The 16,936-nt window shown below is 45.7% G+C and overlaps 1 protein-coding gene across 2 annotated transcripts in view; it reads left to right on the top strand.

Moving 5' to 3' along the window:
• Positions 1-285: 285 nt before the first annotated feature.
• The window catches only part of LOC126353841 (uncharacterized), a 290,461-nt gene continuing 273,810 nt past the window's right edge, over positions 286-16,936 (top strand). The window contains exon 1 of one of the 2 annotated variants that reach the window (XM_050002985.1): positions 286-427. The gene's annotated coding sequence lies outside the window, so the exon portion shown is untranslated. The remainder of the gene's footprint in view (positions 428-16,936) is intronic. The other variant, XM_050002986.1, reaches the window with a different exon arrangement.

Raw genomic sequence — 16,936 nt, 5'->3', positions numbered from 1 at the left:
CTATGAAAGAACGTTTCTTAAATTTCGTTCCTCGCTCGTTCCGTTTAGCTTCTTGGCCCGTGCTACCCGTTCGAGCGCCACCTGTCGCTCGCTAGTTCCCTGCGGTCGCTAGGCAATGAAACAGTGCTGTCTGCGCAGTGAGTACCCAGACTATGGCAGATATTCCGCCGCGCAGTGCGAGCGTCCGCGCTGCCGGTGTTTTGGCGCGCGCGCTTTCTGCCTGCTGCCGCCAGCTCGCGGCTGCCCCCTCCCGCTCACCGACGCCCCCCCCCCCCCCCCAACCCCACCCACACCCAGCGGTCGCGGCCGCGGCCACCTCGCAGGACGCCGGCAGTGTACCGCGAGCCGCGATGCGACCTCGTGCCTAGACGCCACGCCGCCTCCTGTGTCGTGCCAGCCGCCCACTGCCAACCCCGCAGCTCGCGAGGTAAGACAACAGCACAACAAGAACCACATCCAGCGTTCTCCCGGTGGCTCAGCCTTCCCCTGTGTTTCTGCTCGTGGCGCCCTGTGGCATTTGACCGTTCCAGCCGGCCTGCCGTGCCCTTTACAAGGACTGCCTGCCGCCTGCTGCGCGACTCGACTCCAGACACTTCGCAACGGCGCTACCGCTGCGAGGAATTCCCCGTGCTTGCTTTCAGCAAATTGCAACACCTTGGGGATACGTACTGATCTGCAACGAGCGCTTCAGCAGGCTGCAATTATTGTTTGTTCATATTCTCCTGCCTTTGTGATGTGCGGGTAAAAAGGAACGTGCAGAAATTAACGCCTACTCTAAGGAAGGCCCCGTTTCAAAATACTACGATGAAAATTTGTCAGTGCGACTGATCTCTGGGCAAGAAACAGTGTAACAACTGTGTTATTTTGTGTCTTGCTGTGAAGAGAGTTGAGTGTTTCATTAGGGTTTGGTCACTTCGAGTAAATACCTACAAATACGTTCGCTCTTTAGAGGTCTCTAAGTCGCAAGTGTTGGCTTCTCCAGGATGCTCAACCTATATTGCCGAACGCATAAATGACTCGGCGTACCGCTTCGAACAAGGACTCGTTGAGGATTGGATCAGATTTCTCTCCATTCTCACTTACTAAAGTAGGCAACAAGTTTTCAAATTCGTCGCTGTCGTGTTGTTAGCCTATTAGGCTTCATTTGAGACAGCGCTTGGCAGCGTGTTTCTTCTTAAATGACATGTCATTTATCTAGTCGCTCGAGAAAACATGGAAATCAAATCGTTTTTAATGTTTAAAGTCATTACAAGATACAAATCGCGACCGGCTTCTAACTTGTTTTGCAGAGGGGTGTAGTCACGCTGCGCTGTTTGTTTACTTAACGTTGAATGGAATTCGACAAACTACTGACCAGATATTTACATTTCACGTTTTCGTATCTAGTTGCTTACAGCGAAAATTAATTTGCAACTTATCTCAAAATATAGTGTTCATAGTTTTAATAACGGGAGAACTGACAGATTTTGCCACGCCCACCATATTCTAATATAGCACCTGAAGAGCAAAAAATATAATCTAGATGACAACTGTTGACGGGTAACGGGCGTTCATTCTTTTTTTCAATTTTATGCCTTTTATTGACACCAGTTTGTTAATTGTTGTTAGACATGCGAGGTAAGAAACTTTCTCTTCGTATCACGTGTAATTCGGCACAGTGTCAGAACGGTGTTATTTAGTCACAGCTAACACAAAATCAACCTTCTTCATACGTGCAGCCGTTTGGCGGACTGGTAGTTTGTCCAAGATACTTGTCTTTCAGCTGCAACGCTGCACCAAATAAGCCACTCGACTGCATCCCAGTACCCACATAGATTCTAACAGCTTCAGCTTGTCAAACCAGACAGTACCTGTCCCCCCTCCCTCCCCTCCCCCCCCCCCCACCTCTCTCTCTCTCTCTCTCTCTCTCTCTCTCTCTCTCTCTCTCTCTCTCTCTGTGTGTGTGTGTGTGTGTGTGTGTGTGTGTGTGTGTGTGTGTCTAGGAAATCATATTCCTCTGTAATTAAACAAAATTAGTTATTACGTCGTTTGGTAAAAGTACAAGCAGAGGCAATCATACTGCAGTGATTGAAAGCTAAATATTCTGCCAAAAAATAAATAGACAACTATGTATCCGTCCCGTCGAGAATGTAAGAAATACATATCGCGCTGATCTTCGTATCATCAATTTTGCTTTAATGCAATGCCAGTACAGCCTACGTGCCTTAAGAATTGTCTATTCATTTTAACTTTTACTTCCCCAAATGTAAGTTGGCTTCAGATTACCTAGCACCTAATCCATCTCACTAAGAAGCCTGATACGTACTATTATTTTATTAAGTTTTGGTGGGAGTACTACGTAACTTTGGAAGGGAGTGTTAATAGGACAGTGCGCGAGGGGACTGAACAGCATCACTTCGAAAGCGTTACGCGATGCAACAGGCTCCTTAGGACTGTACCCGAAAAGCTAACTATCAGCTCACACAGCACAGTGTTTCATCGACGCCAGAGAGCGCATGGGGTAAGTTCAGAATTTTACACAGTGGCTGGGATGTGATTTGCAGAATTTTGTAGATACGGCGCCTATTCGGGGCCTAGAGCCTGCACATCGACGCGTGTCCAAGAGACCTACGACGAGTCACGGATAAGACGGTGGGCCAAGTAATATGACGTCAGCTCCGGATGACGTGCACCTCATCCGCATAGCAGTGACATACCGTACGTCCATCTTCATCTCAAACATTAACTGATGCTGGAAGAATGCCACAGGTGTCTCCTAGCCTGCTAGCAATTGCACCGATGTCTTCTGCACCACGAACTACAAGTGTGTGTCGGTTTGCGCTGGATAAATGTCACGTCGAAATTAAGGCGCCCCCGCTGAAACTGTACTGTTTTCAGTACACGGTGTGTAAAAGATAACTGTTTACAACCTATTATAGACGTATAGAGGAAGTCGAGACGACAAATTTGATATGGGACACTAGTGGTCTTGAAGTCTGAAAGATACCTAAAAAATCACCTAAGCTACAGAGTATGTGAGTCGCTAGAGATTTTTAATATCCTCTCGCTCTCTACACGCAAAGTGTTAGTCCTAGAGTCCTAGAGCATGCTCTCTTAGACAAATTATGGATTCAGGTATATCTTCCGAAGAAGACTCAATTATTTGAATATTCTGTAATTTACTTTCTGAAATCCCTTCGCATATCTCCAAGCAGATTTATTGCACATCGAGCTACACTGTTCAGTCGTATTAATGTGACCACCTGTCAAAAGCCTGAATAATCACCCTTTACAGGCGATGCTTGCTGGAAGAGAGTGAATGAGGTTCTAGAAGGTACTGACAGGAACTTGGAGTCAAGCCGATCACAGTGTGACCAGCTGCGCTAGGTTTATCGATTGAGGATGTATGGCACAAAAAGTACGTAAACTCAGCTATGTGACACGTTGCACCGTCCTGCTGGCAAATGCCATTGTGGCAAGGAAATATGAACTGAATGTTCCCAATGTTTGTTGTTTGAATGTTTTGATTCACTGTGCCTTCCAGAATGACGAAATCAGCCAGAGAATACCACGAAAATGTATCTTAGATCATAAAGCACCCTGCTCCGTCCTGGGCCCCTTTGCTTTCAGATAAGCAGTACATTCCAACGGACGTCTGTCTGATGGAGAAAAAAACGTGATTCATCTGAAAAGGCCACCTGTCGCCACTCAGTGGACGTCTAGTTGGGTACTGGCTTGCAAATTCCAGCCTTCGACGCCGATAAACAGCAGTCAGCATAGGTACATGAGCCAGGCGCCCACTGCTCACGGCCAGAGGCAGCAACGTTCTCTGAACGGTCATTGAGGAGACACTGATGGTAGCACCTCTGTTTATCCGGGCAGACACTTGCTCAACAGTTGCCCGCTATTCGTCCGTACATACCTCCGCAACAGTCATTCACCCCTGTCATCTGTGACTCGTGGTGCAACACACTTGCTTCGGCGACGATTTTGAATAGGGTCATGTTGCCGAGCATGGTATACTTGAACCACGGCAGTAGCAGAACTGTTTAAAAACATAGCCGTTCAGAAAATACTTCCACTCTTCGCCCGAAAACCAATTATCATGCCGTTCTAGCCTCAGATGAACCGCTCCGTTTCCGCGTTACAAGAACGACTGCACTGTTTCCCGCATCCCTGCCCGAGACGTTTTATACAGGGTGAAAAGTATTTAAACCGTCAAACTCTGCGAGGTTGTAGGGGACATTAAAACAAATATTTTTCCCTAATGTCATTTTTTCCTATGAGGATTATTTAAACCGTTGGAGGCCATATTACGCTCGTCAGTTTTAGAGGTCGTTTTACGATCTTCAGTTGTTAGAGGGCATATTACGCTCATCAGTTGTAGGCAACTGCTGTCCACCAGTGTAGTGGTACATTGTCTCTGTTTACTAATGGAGCGATGCACCTGGAGTGAGTACACTGATATGGTTGGTGCGTACGACGTAGCGCGCCACAACGGACGAGCTGCACAGCGGGTTTATCACAAAAAATATCCTAATCGCCGTATCTCGCATCATACGACCATTGTGCTGTGTACCAACGTCTGCGTGAGACCGGGTCATTTAGCAGATTACCTGGACAGGTACGCCATCGCACGGTAAGAACGCTGCCATTTGAAGAAGCTGTCTTTCATCATGTGAAATTGCTGTAAGACGTCCCGCTCCCTGCAAGACAATGCATGTGGTTCCAACATGACGGGGCGCGAGCACATTTCAGTCATCGTGTGCGTCGATTCCTGGACCGACGATTCCCAGAAAGGTGGATTGGCAGAGGTGGGCCTGTACCATGGCCTGCTCGATCCGCAGATATGTCCCCTCTGGACTTTTTTGTGTGGGGAGAGAAGCGCAGCCTGGTTTAGGCTACTCTTGTTGCTTCAGAAGAGGATCTGGTTGCCCGAATAGTAGCAGCAGCAGGAACAATTCACGATACTCCTGGGGTTTTTGTCCGTGTCACACAGAACATGATCCCACGGTGTAACCTTTGTTTACGTGCCAATGGAGGCATTTTTGAAAATATACTGTAATTGAAACTGGGTTGTGTTAATGTGATGTCTCTTGGTCATAAATAAAAGGAAAAGTGTTTGTTGGTTTAATTAATTTGCCACCAGAGAAATCTTCCTCTATCGGTTTAAATACTCCTCATAGGAAGAAATGACATTAGGGAAAAATATTTGTTTTTATGTCCCCTACAGCCTCCCAGAGTTTGTCGGTTTAAATACTTTTCACCCTGTTTAGCCTCCATTGCCACCCGCCGTCTGTGAGTGGTTATTGCACATTGACTGTGATCACATTAATGTGACTGGACCGTGTAGAACGACGTCGTTAAACACTTCGATGTGACATCACGCTTATATGTAACGTTATTACATATGAGTTTGTGGACGTTTCGGAATTTTCATCCGATTAACACAATAGTAGTTTCGCTCCATGCCTCGTGCTAGGAAAAGATGTTATTTGCTGTGCAAAGCCTCTTTCGTTTTCTGGAGTGGTGGAAACTGGAACAAAATTCCTGAGCTATTTGCGGGCCCGTAATTAGAACGACGTGGCGCCTCCTAACAACACCCGCGTTCGGTGGCCGCATTTTTTCGCAGGACGCGCGCGCGGCAACAGCTTCCGCGTGCGGCTAATAGCGACGCGATTAATCGCGCCGCTGGCGTTTCGCAGCTGCCTGCTCGCCGCGATGAGAATATCGCGATCACGAACTAGAATCATTTATTCAGGAGCCAAACGCAGCCGACGACAACTTCATTACATCGTCCGCAGCCCAGGCGGGTGGAGCCAATCTTGGCAGCGCTCCGGTAAACCAAGCGCGTAGCAATAGTAGCTCTCCTCCCACAAGCAAACTCGTCCCTGCTGCAGCCCAGCCTATTTGGTGTGTAACCGAAGCGGTGACCCCATATTTGCGGTTGCGAGGCGTCGCAGTGAATGGTGTATCAGCCTCGACTCCAGTGGTTCGCTGAACTGTGATCCCATGCCGACTATCCGAATTTAGCTTAAATCGCTTAACAATTTTACCGTAGTACCCATGTTCTGTAACAGCTACGTTGTCCTCAGTCACACCTTCAAGCAGGTTGGGTCCTTTCTTCTAAATAATGATGTACACTACTGGCCATTAAAATTGCTACACCACGATGAAGAAGAGCTACAGACGCCAAAATTCACCGACAGTAAGAAGATGCTGTGATATGCAAATGCTTTTCAGAGCATTCATACAAGGTTGGCGCCGGTGGCGACACCTACAATGTGCTGACATGAGGAAAGTTTCCAACCGATTTATCATGCACAAACAGCAGTTGACAGGCGTTGCCTGGTGAAATGTTGTGATGCCTCGTGTAAGGAGAGAAATGTGTACCATCACGTTTCCGACTTTCATAAAGGTCGGATTGTAGCCTATCGCGTTGGTCGAGATCCAATGACAGTTAGCAGAATATGGAAACAGTGGGTTCAGGAGGGTAACACGGAACGGCCTCGTACCTCTAGCAGTCGAGATGACAGGCATCTGATCCGCATGGCTGTAACGGATCGTGCAGCCACATCCCTGTGTCAACAGATGGGGACGTACGCAACACAACAACCACCAGTACGAACAGTTCGACGACGTTTGCAGCAGCATGGACTATCAGCTCGGAGACCATGGCTGCGGTTACCCTTGACGCTGCATCACAGACAGGAGCGCCTGCGATGGAGTACTCAATGACGAACCTGGGTGCACGAATAGCAAAATGTCATTTTTTTTTCGGATGAATCCAGGTTCCGTTTACAGCATCATGATGGTTGCATCCGTGTTTGACGGCATCGCAGTGAACGCACATTGGAAGCGTGTATTCGCCATCGCCATACTGGCGTATCACTCGGCGTGATGATAAGGGGTGTCATTGGTTACACGTCTCGGTCATCTCTTTTTCGCATTGACGGCACTTTGAACAGTAGATGTTACATTTCAGATGAGTTGCGACCCGTGGCTCTACCCTTCATTCGATATCTGCGAAACCCTACATTTCAGAAGGATAATGCACGACTGCATGTTGCAGGTCCTGTACGGGCCTTTCTGGATACAGAAAATGATTGACTGCTGCCCTGGCCAGCACATTCTCCAGATCTCCCACCAATTGAAAACGTCTGGTCAATGGTGGCCGAGCAACTGACTCGTCACAATACGCCAACCACTACTCTTGATGAACTGTGGTATCGTGTTGAACTGCATGGGTAGCTGTACCTGTACACGCCATCCAAGCTCTGTTTGACTCAATGCCCAGGCTTATGAAGGCCGTTACTACGGCCAGACCGGCCGCGGTGGTCTCGCGGTTCTAGGCGCTCAGTCCGGAGCCGCGCGACAGCTACGGTCGCCGGTTCGAATCCTGCCTCAGGCATGGATGTGTGTGCTGTCCTTAGGTTAGTTAGGTTTAAGTAGTTCTAAGTTCTAGGGGACTGATGACCTAAGATGTTAAGTCCCATAGTGCTCAGAGCCATTTGAACCATTTTCTGAACCACAGCCAGAGGTGGTTGTTCTGGGTACTGATTTCTCAGAATCTGTGCACCCAAATTGCGTGAAAATGTAATCTCATGTCAGTTCTAGTATAATATATTTGTCCAATGTATACCCGTTTATCATCTGCATTTCTTCTTTGTGTAGCAATTTTAATGTCCAGTAGTGTAGAATTGGAAAGAGAAGCCCTGGATGCTATCTGATGATCGGTTTAGGCTCAAAACTACCAGGTGATTATAATGAAGTGCAGTTACTCACCAATGTAAAATAGAGCTCAAAACTTTCCGTACTGTTGACCATGGGGTGGACAAATCTGGGTGACACTGTACAAGCACTGGCACTACACGGGGCACGTGTTGCATGGTCAGTTAACAGCAACAGCAGTCTCGTCAGCAGCTTCCACAGGGGTGGGACGTCTTCCTCTTCCAGGGGGCGCACCTGGCCCACCTGGGTTTACGAATTCCTTTATCTTCTTCTTTAAACCACTGACATCGGGCCTCTACTCAAGCCTTTTACTCGGCTATACTGTCTCGAGAAGCACTGTAATTGCTGCTGTTCACATAAAACGTTTTCACTAACAGCGCACGGTCTCTCTTCCCGTTACCCATACCTTCCACTCACGTTATAGCTTGTCAGACGACGGCGTGGATGTCATAGCGTCATAAAAAAAGGGTACATCGCCAGATTTGCACATAGCGCCAAAATTGGAACTAATTTTTTCCAGCGTAAATCTGTTCCGCATTAACATCTGTAAATAACATCTGTGTAGAACTACCTTTCTTGGCGTGCATGAGGACTGAACATAATTAGAACGTGGCACGAAATCGTCCAGCGAATAAATGATTAGAATGCTTACATGTTAAAATGGACATTTCTCTCCTCGTGGTATTTAAAATTTATGGGCCACTCTTCCCTTTTATACGAAACATGCCATATAAGGAACCGCTGCTTCAACTGCATTCCAACTGTGAACGGCAGCTTCTTATGGACGTCCATATACGTATAGCGAATGAGTTACGTATTACACTGCCCGAAACAAAAAATCTGAAGCACCCAGCATGAGACGAGAAATGTATATGGCACTTCAGGGGTTTGTAGGAAATGTGACGTTATTTCAGTGACTGCAAAATCGAGTCAGATTTACAAATAACTTGGTACTGTGAGCCCTCTTATCAGTATGACGTTACAGCCCTGTCTTGGATCCCTGCACTAATTCTGTTGGGAAAGATGTCGTAAGACAGTTGTATCGTCTCCTGAGGCGAGCCATCCAAAAATTAACTGGACCTTCCTAGATCTAAGTTCTCCAACAAAAATGTGAATCAAAAAATTTCATAATGTGTATCAAGAAACATCGTAGTCTGTAATAGCTTTTTAAATTTATTTGTATGCAACACCCTTGCACTTCATGTGACTAAGTTCTTTGACCATAACCTACAATTTTCTGTATGAGCAACATCTTTACATCTGCTACATCTAAGTTCTTTGACCACAGCCCACATTTTTGTATGTAAACGTAGTGTATTTCACGAGTGCACATAATAATAGTGTAATATGAAGCTATACTTGGTAAAACTGAAATATGGACGTGAAAATGACCATACGTGTGTAACTAAGTGGCAAACCTATCACCACAGCATAACTGTAATAATGGTGCTTCATCTTTATGTAAGTACAGATATATTTTCGCCAAATGCTGCCTTACCACTTACAATTGTCCCACTTGCATCTGTGTAGTCACCAGCAAATAATTTTTTTTTGTATTTATACACTGATCTCGAATAGTACAAACATGTAAATGAATGTATAAACACCTGAAGATGGGCGCAAGCCCGAAACCGTTCGTGTGACAAATAAATAACCTTTTATTCTGACTGGTAGCAGATATTTTTCTATACAGTCACGGAGGTCGACAGCATCCACTATGGATAAAATTCATCGTTTCATTGTGCTCTGAAGGCGACAGGGCGTGCACCAGTATCGGCGGTCGTCGAAGACGTCACCCAGCTGCGTACTCAAAAGTTGTTTATCCACGTCTCCCTATTCCACGGACGGAAATGAACCAGATGAAATTCCGAGCGCGACTCCTCGCCCGACCCTCGTTAGCTTATTAACTAGGTTGTTTTGGTGCGCTGAGCGGTGCTGACAGCGAGGCGCAGGTGTCAGCTGCCGAGGCGCTACCGCTACCGCGGCCGTGGTAAGCGATACCCGCCCTTGCCTGTGACCCGTCGCGTCGCCGTGGAACCCGCCCGGCGCTACGACAGCGCACGTGCCACTGGAAATAATCCGCGCGTCACACTTGGCGACCCCCGGGCCGTAAATTAAGCTGCAGCGCTTCCCGGACACCGCGCGCCGTGTATTGTAAACATCTCGTGGACCGAGCTGTCTCTTGCCAAACTCATTACTGTTCTACGCCACTGCATGACAGCTGCTTTCCCCGCCCGCTACTTGCAAAAACATCGTTCCGCGCTGGAGGCCAACTGCAAAAGAAGCAATAACATCACGCTAAGTACAGTAGCACCACGAGTGAACCATCACCAATATGCACTGATATTTACAATGACAAGACAGCTGTTTCCATGCTGACAGCATACACGTGCTAAGAGCTTGTTGCCAGCCGTAGTGGCCCAGCGGTTCTAGGCGCTACAGTCTGGAACCGCCCGACCGCTGCGGTCGCAGGTTAGAATCCTGCCTCGGGCATGGATGTGTGTGATGTCCTTAGGTTAGTTAGGTTTAAGTAGTTCTAAGTTCTAGGGGACTGATGACCTCAGAAGTCAGGTCCCATACTGCTCAGGGCCATTTGAACCATTTTTAACAGCTTGTTCTGTATGCAGCATACAATTTCGTAAACGTTAACACATTTTACTGACATACGTCAATTGTAGGTGGTAACAAGTTAGTTGTAAGCATGATGAGCAAATTGAATCATAACTGCTTAACATTCAAGTATTATTCAGAATTCGATGTTTCTTTATTCAGTGTTCGAAGTTTCTTCAGATCCCCAATCTTAGTCACATGTCTTATGGCCATAACAGAGAGCATAATCAGGTAGGGCAAAAAACAATTGAGCAGTATGCAGTAGGCAGGAAAAACTGTAGAAAAATATTTTTTTCTGTTTACGCCATTTTTGGTATGACAATTTACCAGTGCAAATCAAACTCTGCTACGATTGGAAATGGTAGCTAGCGAGGAGCTGGTAGTAGTAAGGTGCCAGGCCACAGAAAGAAACATTATTCGTCTCTCAGAAAAGATAAGCTGATTTTATTTAACGAGTTGTGGAAACTATTATTATGACTTTTTTACGAGTGAAACTTGAGAAACTCTGACGAATGCAATTACTTGTAAGTCTCCAAGATATCAGCAGTAAGCATTTAGTATTTCAAATTTGATCAGTTTAAGTTTTACGCCGGCCGTTGTTACCGAGCGGTTCTAGGCGCTTCAGTCCGGAACCGCGCAGCTGCTACGGTCGCAGGTTCGAATCCTGCCTCGGGCATGGATGTGTGTGGTGTTCTTAGGTTACTTAGGTTTAAGTAGTTTCTAAGTCTAGGGGACTGATGACCTCAGATGTTTAGTCCCATAGTGCTCAGAGCCATTTGAATTTTTTAAGTTTTACAGTCGTGAGATTGCGTGGAGACTGGCCTCACTCAGGCGGTTCTGTTTCAAAATTAATTCTGTAAAACACAGTATGAATTCAGGTACTATTAGAATAGACGGAAATAACATTTCAGTTAACAAATGTTCCAGAATAACACATCATCAACAAACACACAGTTACCAATTCAGTTATCACCCGGAAGCATAGCAAATCACAACTGGCAATGAGTAACTATAAAAACATTTTGAAATATGACCTTTACATAAGGTCGCAAGTTCGAATCCTGCCTCGGGCATGGATGTGTGTGATGTCCATAGGTTAGTTACGTTTAAGTAGTTCTAAGTCCAGGGGACTGATGACCTTAGATGTTAAGTCCCATAGTGCTTAAAGTCATTTGACCCATTTGAACTCTCCTCTCAACACTATTCACTGGGATAGTAGTTGGAACGGGAGCAAGAGGACGACACGGAATTAGTGAGGCAGCATCCGAGATGACACGACTAGAATGAACATTATCTCAGAATTGATAACCCATTTGCACGCCGAACATATGGGGGGCATTCAATAAGTAATGCAAAACTTTTTTTCTGAAAGCAGGTTGGTTTGAGTCCGGATCCCAGTACGCCTTGTTATTCCTCACCCTCTGACTACAAAACCCAGTTTTTTTAAACATAATATCTGTTTGATATGACAGCCTTATGAGACTGAGACCTTACTTCGAGAGCCTGTGTTCCTGCATGACACCAATCTAATGATCAACGTCAGAGACAACGACTTGTTGCCCCCCCCAATTCCCATCTTCTCTATCATCCACGTACTGCTTCCCTCGGAGTGCATTCTTCATTGGGCTAAACAGATGGAAATCGGAAGTTGCGAGATCCGGGCTGTAGGGTGAATGAGGAAGAAGAGTTCAAATGGCTCTGAGCACTTTGGGATTTAACATCTGAGGTCATCAGTCTCCTAGAAAGAACTACTTAAACCTAACTAACCTAAGGACATCACACACATCTATGCCCGAGGCAGGATTCGAACCTGCGACCGTAGCGGTCACGCGGTTCCAGCCTGTCGCGCCTAGAACCGCTCGGCCACCCCGGCCAGCAAGAAGAGTTCACTGAAGTTTTCTGATCCTGTCTCGGGTGCGTAGACTTGTGTGAGGCCTTGCATTGTGATTGAGAAGAAGTTCATTTGCATTTTTGTTGCGACTTACACGCTGAAGGAGTTTCTTCACTTCCCTGAGGCTAGCACAACACACTTCGGACTTGATCGTTGCACCATGAGGGAGGACATCAAACAGAATAACTCCTTCTGAGTCCCAGAAGACGTTCGCCATAACTCTACAGGCTGAAGGTGTGACTTTTAATTTTTTCTGCGAAGGAGAGGTGGTGTGGCGCCACTCCATGGATTGAAGTGATCGAGTAGATGATCCTTCGTTGCTCTTTATGACCTTCTGTCAGGCGACGGGAAACTCGGTGGGCATAACTTTGAGTACTTCAACTGTTGGACGAATGTGTGAGCACTACCAACAGAGGCGTCCAGTTGTGCAGCAAGGTGTTTGTCACCGTCGCTCACATCGAATGAGAGTGTCCGCACGTTCGAACACTGTATCAGGCACTGCTTTGTGTGGCCTGTCGGTGCGTGGGAAATCACCTTGTTATGGTGATTACAGACACCGGAACCAATGACTCACAGTGCTTTTGTTCAGTGCCAGGTCTTCCTATACATTCTGCAAGTGCCTATGAATATCTGGGGTGCTCTGGTTTTCCGCCAAAAGAAACTCAGTGACAGCTTTCTGCTTGGAATGCACCTCCGTTATAGACGCCATTTTGAAGGATACGTTCAGCGCCGGCATCTATCGAAACTTCATGAAACTATAGGAGCTCAAGCGGGAATATACCACCATGTCCCACGACCAATTCCGCATTTTCTCTACCGAAATTGACCGAGAAAAAAAATGTGTTCCTTTACTTATTGAACGCCCCTCCTAAATAGGAGTGACTCGGAGGTCAGATGTACAGTCGATAAGGCCCTTGTCACATGTGAAGCAAAAGTAAAGGTACAACATAATATTGCTCTTGGACTACCGACATTGGCACTAACTGAGAATTTTCCAATAATTTCGCACATCGATATCGTTTGCAGTTTTTGATTTACTAATATTATCAATGCAGCAGTGAACACTATCTAACCATCTTGCCTTTATCTTCCAATTTTGTTCGGTTGGAACTGACGTAACCATTGAGTTCCTTCTGGCTCCAAACAGCCCAAGGTGTGGGAATTTAAATTCCCCCGGGATTCCACATGAGCCGTGCTCTCCTTCCTCTGGCGCGTCGCCAGAGGGGGTCACGGTGCTTAGAGTGCGATCGCTGGCGGCTTTCGGAGAGAGAGGACGTTCTAGCGTACAGGCAATTTGTGGTAGGTAGCCGGAGTGGAAGGCCGCGTTTCGCGAGCGGGATTGTATGCTGTGAGCTGTTTTGAGGTGGGAAGCCACGCCTCGTCGCGGTTTTTTGGTTGCGACTCATCCAGAAGGACCGTGAGGCGATGTGCCTGGAGGCATGATGTTCTGCCGTTTGTATTATCGAGTTCCTGGCTTCTTGTCGTAATATTGCTCTTTCCTTGTGTATTGTTCCTCCCCCCTCCCCCTAAAAAGGACGTTGTGGTTTAAACTGTGGCCATTGGTCTGTGAAACTGTGGCCATTGGTATTCGAAGCTGCCTCACACAGACTAGCCTCTTGGTTGCTTGTATGTGCCGGTTGTTTGCTATTTGTTTTGCTTCCCAGAATGTCGCACCGGCGAGATTGCCTCCTGCTAGAGCGATGCTCACTGTTTGACAGTTTGAATCAGCCCGTGGTCGCGTGTGTGTTCAGCGTTAAAATGTATATTGTCAACTTGATCTGCAAGTTCGCATTTTGCGTATTCGCGTGGCTTTCTATTGTTGTTAACGCGCGTCATTGAGTGACGATTTGTTTAACTGCAGGCAACAAGAGGAGCCTTTCGGCAGAGCGACGTTGAGTGTTCAATGAGCGTACACTTAAAATTACTGTTGTTACCAAATACGTCGTTGCTCTGTAATTATTAAATACTGTTGGCAAGATTATTACCTTTCGACAGAGCGCCGTTGATGTTCCTGTTATTGTTAACGTGCACCGTTGAATGACAATTTGTTTAACGGCAAGCCACAAGAAGAGCCTTTCGACAGAGCGCCTTTGAGTGTTCAATTAGCGCACAGTTAAAAATACTGCTATTACTAAATGTTTTACAGCCACTAGCAGTTGTACTCTGTACTTGTGACTTAACTGATTACATAGTTTTAGTTTTTTTAAATATATATATATATATATATATATATATATATATATATATATATATATATATATATATATATATATGTTGCTGTTTAAGCCCCTTTTATGTACATATATGTTTGGTCGCAACAGGTCTGAGAATTAACTTATCATTACTGAGAATTGTGCCCCGGTTGTTGGTTTGATTGCGTAGGGACCATAATTTTGGTATATCCATTTACATACCGGGTGATCAAAAAATCAGTATAAATTCGAAAACTGAACAAATCACGGAATAATTTTTACCTCTCTATCTACATTATTCCATGGTTTATTAAGTTTTAGAATTTATACTGACTTTTTGATCACCCTATACATTCTTCTGGCTTAAGTTTTGGGAAGACAAGAAACGTTGGTATTTATGATCATTGCAGGGCCGACATTGGTTTCCGATGTTCCACACCCAACCGTGATCTTGTACCCTGTACCTTGGGCGCGTATTTGGGTTGAGAGAGTTGCCTGTTCTGAGGCGCGCCACTCGCTATCTCTGTCGGAGCCTGTATTGCTCGATCCCCCGGAACTTAGCCTTGCCCTCCCACTCCCATTCCCACTTAACGATAAATCCAAACTTGAGTAGGACCATATCAATGGATCACCACAGTTTCTCGAGGGCGTTTTATGGTAGCAGCCTCAAGGCGAGTGTTTCTAGACTCTCCAATAGTGTGCAACTTGTTGCTGGGTGCTAAAAGAAATACCGCTCAATTGTTCTCATGGCATAGAGAAAAGTTCGCAACACAGATATTGGCTGGAAGCTCATTAGAGTGCAGTTTGCATAATAAATAGCATTTCTTCTGCGATGCATGTAACTCGATACTTCTGCCGCGCGCTGCTGGCTTTAAACAGCCCACTGACGGCAAAGGCCAGTCAATGCATGAGCAGTGAAGCCGCGACCAGCTGCACGGGCTGGCTTCCGCTGCGGCTGCGCTGGCGAGCCGATTGCGTAACCGCGGCGACACCTCCCGGTTACTTTTACTGGTGACGTCGTGGGGTCTTCAGGAAAACCTGTTAGGCCACTGCTACAAGTATTACTGTTTGGAGCATCCAGACAAGTTATGGATTACACGTACCGTAAAGTTTCTTCAATTCCCCTGGATTTTTGTTCGCGCTGCCGCCATACAAGCTGCAATGACAAGTATAAAGCGTAACTGTCTTTAATTCAACGCATCGTATCTATAAAAGAAGAAAGCTACAGTAGTGACATCGACCCCACTGACGCCCTGTTCATTACAAGTGGAGCACTGGTTTAGTTGGACAAGAATGGGAAAGAAAACTGGCAGTGACGAAAAACCTCTTCATTTGCCTGAACTAATAGGGGCGAACGTAAATTGCCGTGGTCTCATGAGAACATGAAACTGTCGCCCTCTGAATAATCCTAGCTCCTTATGAGAATGTTACATTATGGAACTCTGACATATCCACCTGTGTGGATATACGTGCATGCAGTTGTAAGTACACTGTTACTGTCTTCTTAATTCAGGTCAAAATATTGGAAGCAGCGTCCTCGATGTAAAATGTACACTTTTATCTCACAATACAGCTGCACTGAAGGTTTTGTTGCGACGTACTCTCCAATTTATTGTTGTGTGCGAAGACCTGGTTACCTGTAAGAGTGACGCTACAGCACTGAAGAACTGAAAGAGAAGCAATATTACCTCCTTTGAGTGTGGAGGCCACTCTCAACTTATTCTTGGTGACTTACTAGGAACCACCAGAATATCGCAACGGCGGTAGTCTCCCTAGTACTTAGTTTTAACCAAAATGGATGATAAAAAAGCAAGATATTGAATTTGGTCAACACTAGTTTATTTGCCATGGGTAAACAGATCTTTCCCACATGTAGGATCTGTTAACGATACTAAGGCTATTGGAAAGTGCGCTGACACCACAGTCATTCTAAACGCCTCATTCATCATCTTCTCTTATTGAGTTGATGCCTCCAGGATTCAGATGAACTCTCCGTCAGAAAAATTTAAGAATCGTTGTCTTTAGTCACGGGGGAGCTACATTCATACGAAATTTAAGGCTCTGCCCTAGCCACTCAGTAATCCAGATACTATGTAAAGCACGATTTGTAAGGAATGATAGGTGGTATTGGTAGTTCTTTAGCTGTTACTAGACTACGCTGTTGATAATATACGCCAACAGAAAAATATTCTTTTTTTTGGGTAACAGCTTAATTTCATGAATTTTTTGGGCACAGAAGCCATATCTGACCTCAGATTTGTCACAAAGTGGCATAGTTATAAACTAGAAAATTAGCGAAACAGATGTTATTGGAATAAAAAGTAATTTAAGTTTTCAACATAAGGAAATGTTTTATTGGAGCATAAATACGAAGACACTTACTCACTGCATAGGGCTGATGACAGAATCAGCTGGTCCAGTGGTAAAGGTACTTTACTCGCATTCGCAAAAGAGGCGTTTCAGATCTTCGTCTGACCATCCAAATTAAGTTTTTTCGTGATTTCCTTAAATTTTTTGAGATCTTCAACTCATA

The sequence above is a fragment of the Schistocerca gregaria genome, chromosome 3, assembly GCF_023897955.1.
Source record: "Schistocerca gregaria isolate iqSchGreg1 chromosome 3, iqSchGreg1.2, whole genome shotgun sequence".
NCBI classification, from domain to species: Eukaryota; Metazoa; Arthropoda; class Insecta; order Orthoptera; family Acrididae; genus Schistocerca; species Schistocerca gregaria.
Note: the sequence above shows the minus strand (reverse complement) of the source record. Positions and strands in the feature narration are given on the sequence as shown.